This window comes from Pteronotus mesoamericanus, unplaced genomic scaffold, assembly GCF_021234165.1.
Source record: "Pteronotus mesoamericanus isolate MK-2021 breed Mesoamerican mustached bat unplaced genomic scaffold, CSHL_Meso_final contig_101, whole genome shotgun sequence".
NCBI classification, from domain to species: domain Eukaryota; kingdom Metazoa; phylum Chordata; class Mammalia; order Chiroptera; family Mormoopidae; genus Pteronotus; species Pteronotus mesoamericanus.
Window position 1 is genome coordinate 25,204,948 of NW_026555001.1, and position 8,235 is coordinate 25,213,182.

The following is an 8,235-nucleotide window of genomic DNA, read 5'->3' on the forward strand; positions in this document are numbered from 1 at the left end:
TTGATTCAGAAACCTTAGTTCCAGGACGAAATGCCAACTGTCACAAAATAATCTAATTTTATTTCAAAAATATAAAATAACCTCATTGAAGGGCACCAGGTAAAAGACACTACCCTAATTAACTTTGGAAATGAGTGAAGATGGTAAAAATAAAAGCCAAAGAAACTGCATAAGAACTAGGCTTTAGCTGATAACATCGTTTGCTGGGGAGGTCCGGGTCACCGTTTCTGGTACTGCTCTACGCGCACGCTGGAGCCAAACGTTAAGCAACTGGATGGTGGGTGGCGGGAGGCAGGCTTTTTGCTGTTGGAGTGGGAGGCGGCTGATAAGCAAAGGGGAGGGTAATCCATGTGGCAACGGATGAGAGGTGGAGACGCCAGTGTAAATGCATGTTTAGCTGAACGGAGTTACAGATAATTAAACAGATATTCACAGGTAAGTTTCTATAAACAGGGTGATATACGCACACGTACTTCCTCGCTCTGTCAGCTGGGAGGGCCTGGAAACAATGACAGTCCCGTTGAACGAGCACATCTAAGGCCTCGATTGGGGTTCCTAACACTACTCGTCAATAACAACAACCAGGGCTCCTCAGAGAAAAATGGCTGGTTCTGGGGCTGGGGCTGGAGCAGGAAGAGTCAAAGTGAGCCTGCAGCCAGAAAGCAAAGGGGGGCTCACCACACACACACACACACACACACACACACACACACACACACACAGAGTGACTGGGTGCGGGTGGGGCTTGGGCCGAGTGAGAGGGCTCCCAGTGGCCAAAGCTGAAACAGTGCGAACAACAAAAGAAATAAAGTAGTACAGGATTAAAACCAAAGTATAAAATAGAGATCGAGGAGCCTATGTGAAGATCAGAAATGAGTGAATAAGTAAATGAATAATGAAAGGAATAGACAAATTTCTCTCTTGCATTTATGAATAAGTTGTGTGTATCTATATATATATATATATATATATATCATCAATGAAGAATAGTGCTTAATATTTTTTAATGAATAAATATCCTGAAAGGATAATTGTCTTACATTTATCAGAATCATCCTTTTTATAACAACTGCACTTGAAATACTCGGGTTCAATTTCAAAGGCCAAAAACAGACCTTTTGTATTGTTTCTGGAAACACAGTTACTAAATTAACTTTGAGTTTAAAGTACCATCTGGTTGTCAAAGTACTACCATTGTTGGAAGGGTGCCCAAGATCCTGTTTCTTGGTGATGTCAGGTTTATTTTAATAGAGACTTCATCTCAGGTTTATTTGTTCTATGACCATAAGTTTTAAAAAATATGTTCTTATCTCTGAACTCACAGAGGAATAAAAGAGACCACTCTGCAAAAATATTCCAGTTTGGTTACACCCCGAGCCATCAGGCCTATCCCAGCCACACTAAACTCCACATCTTGTGGGAAAATGTGGCATTTGCTTGGCATTTGCTCTTTGAGAAATGGGTGCGCATTTCTTGTGCCAGAGACAGTGGAGAGTGTCCTAGAGGGCAGGCTGGCCAGGGACATGCTTGCGATTGAACAATACACTTCAATTTTCAGAGAAACTCCCCAGCTGGGGGTTGTCTTAGTTTCTCCCTCCACCTCAGTACAAAAGCATCCATTTTATTCACAGTGCCAATGTTGAATCTGCACAAAACATTGAGTCCTTTGTCTAATCGAAAACGCACCTCTCTTGCATTAAGTGTGTAATTATGCACCGCAACATTCTCTGATGTGCACGTAAGATTCTGAGTTGGATCGACTAGCACATCAGATTTGTCGTTAAGCCTTAACTTTCTCCACCCAGTGCCATCCCTTTCCCCCACCCAGCAGCACCCCCGAGCACACAGTCAGGAAGCACGGAATGCTTGCCACGTTTCATGGATGGAGAGTAAATGACATCCCACGCTAGGGAAACACTGAGCAAAGCAGTGCTTGTGCAAAAAATAAAAAATCATGCCATGGTTTTTTTGTTTTTAGGGACACAATTTGAATTCCTTAGTTGAAGGTCTTGCTCACGGTTTATGGTTAGATGCAAGCCCAGCTCTGGTTCAGGAATTTCGGGGCTTTCTCACTGGGGAAGAATCTCTCCTTTTTTCCTCTCCTGCAATACCTCCCACTCTATCCTGGCTCCATGAACTTCTGTCTCATATGCATTGACATCTGCCTTTCTAGGAATCACTTTGAAGGGCAGTGCCCAAGACGGACCCTTCCCTGTACCCGCGTCGGCCCTGGGATGAAGAGATGTCCAGTTGGTGAGTGTGGCATGGGCTGATGGTCATGAAAAACCTAAGGATGCGACGGTTGAGAGTTGGAAGGGAAGCTCACGTGTATCAAACCCCACCTGCTGCCAAGCTGTGGCCTCCTCCCCATCCGTTTTTGACTTGAGGATGATCATTCCCATCTTAAAGATGAAGGAAATCACACTCAGAAGATGAAGCCACTTGCCCAAGATCATCAACCAGCCAGTGGCAGGCACAGGATTTGAACCTAGACTGGGCAATTCCATCATAGGCAGTCTTTGTATGAAAAGGCAACCTGGAGTGAATTGGCAATGTTAGGAGAAATTCAGTTTCTCAGAGATCAAGCTCTTAATCCCACTTATATTCATTACATGAATATAATACACCAAACACCTGAGAAAGGATGGGGAATTTTCTATGTGTATGTTATATGTTGAAGAAACAAAGAAGTGTATTTTCATTGGCTTCCTATGCAATTTTTTTTTTAAACTCAGAACAGCTGAATAGTTTCCACTTGAATAGAAATGGCTGTCGAAACTGCAGAGGTGCCTGGAGCGCAAACTCATTTCACTCTCAGTTTAGGTGTCCACCCGTGTTGCACAATCAGCACAGGGGATATGATGCAATTTTTTTAAAAAACAGACTTTGCAAAACAAGTATTGAGCAACCTAAGTCTCTCTTTATCCTTGTCTGTGCCTAGCAACCTTGCAGGTCTGTTTGACAGGAAAAAAAAATGTGCCCTTGGACAGCAAGATACTCAAAGGCTGGGAACAGCAAGAGGCTTTGGAGTGTCGCAATCCCTCGGCCTGGCTGGGATGAGCCCGGCAGGAAGTGCCCAGGCCCCGCCGCGCCCCTCCCCTCCCTGCGTTGAGGCAGGAGGGTAGGAGAGGAGCCAAGTGCGTCTGACACGTTGCAGTGTGTACAAGTGGGCTTCAGGGTGGGGTAGAGGTGGAGAACTTTCCAATGTATTCTTTTCTGTTAAAAAATGGTGTGGTATTACAAAAATTTTGAAAAAGAAAAAAAAGAAAAATGCATCATGCATCAATTCATCACCCCAACAAAAGTGTTTTGATTTTACATAGTCCCTTCCAGACTTCTTCCACCTTCTTTCAGATTTACACTGTGAGACACCATAAAGAAAACATACCATCTACTGAGCCCTATCGGGTTAGAAACTGGACTCAATGGTTTATGTTTATTTATAATCAAATTTACCACTGACAAAAATCATCTCTTCTCTCAAAAGATTTTCTCTCATTTTGCAGATAAGTATATAAACTGAGGAAACTGTAGTACCTGACCCCTGTTCCCTGAGCAAGTCATGGATCTGGGTTCAAATCTCATTCTCTGTGATACGAAACCATACATAGGCAATCAACTTTACATTTTTCTCATTTCCTTTTATATCTAAGCACATTATTTTACTATATGTGTCTAAATTAATATTTTAATATCTGTAGTCTAAATATCAATGGACGCATCATCATTTACTCTAGATCATCAAGTTTTGTAGCAGGTACAAATCTTAAGCTACAAAAAATTCAAATTTACAGAAAAAAAAATGTGCCTTCCACTTTGCTAGGTAGTTGTCAGCCAACTCAATTTTATTTTGGAAAGACGTTAAAAAATCAGGTTGCTAGGCAGATGGACCAATGGATGGATGGATGGGTGGGTGGATGATGGATGGGTGGACAAATGGAGGGTGAGATAGATCATCCTTTGAGGGAGTTAGAGGAAGAAATATTACCAAACAGTGAGCAAGCCAAGCTGGACAGCAGAGGACGAATGGCTGCTTGTCTGGAGGAAAAGAGGACAGTTTCCACCCCGGGGTAGGTAGGACAGAGAGATGGGGAGTCTGGGTCGCACTAATCTTCAGTGAACAGAGCTAATTAAATAAGTGACTGAGTAATCGCATCATCTGGTTAATGCATTTCACAATGAGTCCCAGATACTTTGGTCATTATGCTGATGGAAAGCTTTCTGAGGAAAAAAAAAAAAAAAAAAAGGCCATCTCCTAAGGTTCATCCTGTAATTACCCACTTCTTGCCTACCTCTTGCTGTTTTTGATAAGAGCCATTAGGATAATAATTACGGGCTCAACTAATGTATTAATAACCTTGTAGATACACTTCTTTATGCCTCTGCGAAGGGCTGAAATATGTTAACCTTTTAAATACCCTCAGTCACAGAGCCCTGTCAGACTTTTATTAATCGCTGGTTCAGCTGCCCAAGCTCCAGCTAGCTGCAAGTGTGCACGATGTGTAGAAGCAAAGCCTTTTCATTTTGCTCATGGTCATTTCCCATTTTAGGAACTTGAAATGAAATACTGTGTTTACCCTGTATATCCTAAGAATGTATGTCAGCTGCAAAGCCTGAAATAGACATGGTTTTGCTGCCCTAAATATTTGATTCTGGAGTCAAGTTGGTATAATTGCTAGACATCCTTCTTTAAATATAGAAAGAGAACAGAGGTGCACATTGGAAATAAACTCCACGTTCAGAGGTAGCACAGCTTCTATTTGATTTTCTAAAATAATGTCCTCAGCTTGGCGAGTGCAGTGGAATGAGGAGGCAGTGGATTCATGTGAAGTCAGGAAGATTTGGAGACACATGATGACGAGGTCTCTGGACAAGAGAAGGGGTTTCTAGGAGCTGGGAGGTGTAGTTAAGACAGGACATAAACTGCAACACGCCCTTCCGTAAAGCCACGGCTGAACATCCATTGCCCCAGTTCTGCGCCTGCTGTGTCACCGATAAGTGGTTTCAGATTAAACAGTGAAAGCAAACACATTTACCACAGACAAAAGCACATACTAGGGGACCCAACTGCCTTTGAACTGTTTGATAACTTATCTTCTACAACCAAGGCATTAAGCTCCAGCTGCAAGTCCGCCCTGACACCTGCAGAAATAGCCTTGAGATAAAATATTTTCAAGTAGTCCTGCTTGGTACATACTAAAGTTAGAGACGAGTGAACGAGTAAGGGACTCAAAGCTGGTGTGTGTGTTTGGGGAGTGCTTATGTTTGTGAAATGCCTACCATCCTAATTCTTGGGTAATGTTGGGTCCTACCTGCCTTTGGACATTGGTATTTAGAGTCCAATGTTAATTTTGAAAGGAACTTGATATATCAATAGTTTTGTTTCTTGACATTAGCCTTAAGGAAGAGACCTAATATGATTTATTTATTTGAAGAAGTTACAGTGAGACAACTATAGTTGTTTTGAAGGTAACGATAACAATGTTAAAAACATATAAAACCTCTATCTGTCTGTCTTTCCTTGTATTAAGAGACAAGCAGAAGTGACCGAGTTTGACAAAGGATGATGAGTTGTATCAACTTCTCCAATACATCTAGTGTTGTTTTAACCCATCAGTAATAATGTAGTCAATAAATGTGTATTGAACACTCACTACATATCTAGTGCTGGGCAAGTTGCTAGAAAAATAAAGAAGATTCAGACAGGCATTTTCTGCCAAAGATTGCAAGAACAGGTGCACAGAGAGAGAAGATCCATAATGAAAGCAATCAGGGGACTTCCAGCCGCTCAGAGAATAGACACCCTCCACCGCCCCGCCCCCCAAGTGGGGGAAGGAAAACCCCAGGCAGTGCAGACGCTTCCGAGGGAGGCTCTCTGCCTTCCTTTCTTTAGGCTTTGGTTACCCCTTTTGGGGGAGGATTGCAAAGACAGAGACATAAATTAACCACACTTCTCAGTTCCTGGTTTATGATCCACTTGTGTATATATTAGGAGCCTTTCTTCATTCTGCTTTGTCTATACATATATATGTATATATGTGTACATGTATATGAATGCATATATAGTCTGTTTTATTTATTTATTTATTTGTTTGTTTGTTTGTTTACTTATCCCCGTCTCAACATTCCTGACTTCCATTTCTCCTGTCCGCACACTCAGCAAAAATTCTGTCCTGAGTTATGTTTATTTTCGTATGACTTTATACCTGTGCATTGCTGTGTTCACACAAATGCCCTGTGAGGTAGGCTGGTAAGGTTCTAGATGTATGCATTTTTTTTTACTACATACAAGTTAGCCAATATTTCCTAACACATGCCTTGTGGGTAGCATGAAGATGTAAGACATGCCTTTTTTTCCCTCTGTAAATTGGCTGGATAGTGGGGGTAGGGAGGAGGGGGCGGCATGATGAAAATACTCAAATAAAGTAAATATTCTGATTAGGCAGACAAGCGCTGGATCAAAGATCTCAAGATGTTGAGAGAAGACAGTTGGCCCTTGTCAAAAAGGAAACCGTAAATTTCAGGTGGCGTAAGTGAAAATCAACAAAAATGACTGCTCCAAGACTCCTCACCCCTTGGGGACAGCCGTGGCTAAAGGGCAAGAGAAAAGCTTCAGTTGTGGAGCCCTGGACAAAGACACCTCTTGTCCAGGGTGAAGTTCAGGGTGAAGATACGAAGGCGTTAGCTCTTAATGTTTGACTCATTTTACTGAACGATGAGGAAAGTTGATTTAAATATAGTCACTACACTCATGTAGTAACTGCTTTGCATATCTAATCACTCACTCTTCTTCGCATAAATGTCTTTATCATCTACAATCACATATTTAATATAACATTATATATGACCCAACAGCCCCAGAAAAGGGAAATGACTTGCCCAAGAATACAGTTACTAAACTGTAGATCCAAGATTTAGCCAAAAGATATCTAGACAAAAATGAGATATAATACTCCAAACTTGATTATTAGTTTACTGTCAGAGACTAGAAAAACTGTTGAATGTTCATAAAGAATATTATTTATAACTTTCAAATACTTTGTGGATTTGATTTCTGGAAACAATGGAAGTCATTTGATTCCTAACAGACTTTCTTAATAAGAGAGGTCCAGGTCAGTCACGGCATTTGACTGCCTATTATGGGGCTGGCATCTTATATTGTTAATACTATACTAATATTACTTTCCTTTCCCTATCACAGATGGGAAACTGACTCTCAAGTAGTTATCCAATAAAACACAATCAGGAAAGGATAGAGACCCAAATATTTCAAATAGCAAGTTCATTCCTCTTTCCATTAAACTATCATCTCTCCTAAATAGAATCATTAAACCAGGAGACCAGTAGGAAGTTGCTGTTCTATGAGATTACAGAGAAACTCCAGTTGGCTCCTGATTTCCATGTCTAGGAAAATTTTTTTTTTAAGATTTTATTTATTTATTTAGAGAGAGGGGACAGGTGGGAGAAAGAGAGAGAAACATCAATGTATGGTTGTCTTTCATGCACTCCCAGGCATGTTCCCTGACTGGGAATTGAACCAGCGACCCTTTGGTTTGCAGGCTGGCACTCAGTCCACTAAGCCACACCAGCCGGGGTTCCATGTCTAGGAAAAATTTTAATTGAGTAAGGAATGTGAAATCAGGAAATGTCAATGAATATTGTTTGTTTCATGAATCATTTACATTTAATCAAGTGTTATGTATCAGACATTTTCTCTGGCATAATTTCTTCACATCTGCAAAGAAATTCAGTTACTTAGAGATCCTTTTATGTATTAGAAATACAGCCCATGCATATTATGTCACAAATCAGGTGTGTGTGTGTGTGTGCGCGCGCGCGCGCGCACACACATGTTGATGTTCTCCCTTGGGCACTAACTCATCTTTCAATGCCGACGCCACAGGTTGTCTCTTCCCAAACTTTCCTAGTCCCTCAGGTGAATGTTGACGACGCCCTCCTTGTAACTCCATTGTTTCCTCCGGAGATGCCGATGGCAGCAATTCTGAGGAACGTTTGATTATTTGTTCTGAGGATCGTTTCTCTCATCAGACTCAGGCACTTGGAGATGGCAGTTATGTCTTTTACTCTGTGCTCCCACCGTCTAGCACAGCAACAAGCACAGGAAAACAGACGAGTGTTGTTTTACACATGACCTTCAATCCAGTGTTAATTTTTGTTAAAACAGCCTCCATTTGCTGGGCTCATTATTATACTAAATTAAAATCAGATCCAAAA

At 41.4% G+C, this 8,235-nt stretch overlaps 1 long non-coding RNA gene across 1 annotated transcript; it reads left to right on the forward strand.

Annotated features, from left to right (window-relative positions):
• The first annotated feature begins 361 nt into the window (after positions 1–361).
• Positions 362–3,061, forward strand: LOC129065279 (uncharacterized). The gene is made up of 3 exons (XR_008528558.1): positions 362–435; positions 2,174–2,253; positions 2,942–3,061. It is a non-coding gene; the product is annotated as an uncharacterized LOC129065279 (long non-coding RNA).
• The last annotated feature ends 5,174 nt before the right edge of the window (positions 3,062–8,235 follow it).